The sequence below is a fragment of the Alligator sinensis genome, unplaced genomic scaffold, assembly GCF_000455745.1.
Source record: "Alligator sinensis unplaced genomic scaffold, ASM45574v1 scaffold1054_1, whole genome shotgun sequence".
Classification (NCBI taxonomy): domain Eukaryota; kingdom Metazoa; phylum Chordata; order Crocodylia; family Alligatoridae; genus Alligator; species Alligator sinensis.
The window spans coordinates 1098214-1098916 of record NW_005842480.1 but is presented as its reverse complement, the minus strand read 5'-3'; positions in this window follow the sequence as shown (position 1 = coordinate 1098916).

The following is a 703-nucleotide window of genomic DNA, read 5'->3' as shown; positions in this document are numbered from 1 at the left end:
TTTAAGGCAAAACGACAGAAGCCAGCTGGAAAAAAAAAAAAAAGGCATTAATCCTCATGTGAGAAGCGATCTGCACAACATACAGGGGGGTTAAACAGTGCAGAAACCCTCAAACGAGCCACAAGCCACTGAGGGCACAGGCAGCGAGGTTAAACACAAAAGCCTTCCGGGTCCGAGTTATCTGTCATCGTTGCAGCAGCAATTGATGTGCACTTACTTGGAATAACCCAGCAGCGAATGCTGATGACAGGAGCTTGGATTGTCGGTGCTAACTTACAAAGTCACAAATCATTCCTCGCTCACAGGCCCAAACCCGCACATTCGTTCTGGCACCAGCGGTCTCGAAATAAGAAGTCGCCACAGCTACTCCTGACCCGAACTCAACGAAAGGGAGTCCGGCTGGATGCACGCGGCCCCGTGAGCGTTGTTGTGACAAGAGAAATCCAGTTACAAAACTATTGAAAACTGCACTGTTATTTCTGCAGCGAGTGTGGAGAGGGAAGGGGAGGGAAGCACAGGGGAAATCGAGATCAGCTCTGCAGAGTCAAGGGAACACAATGCCGAGGCCTCTGGCTCCCTTTAAATAAAATCAGTGTAGGACGGTATTGCCTGCTCAGACCACGTTATGCATAAGGCACTTTGGTTTGCTAGAAGAAGTGTCATGCACTTAGCACGAGGGAGAGAAAAGACAAGTAAAAAGAGC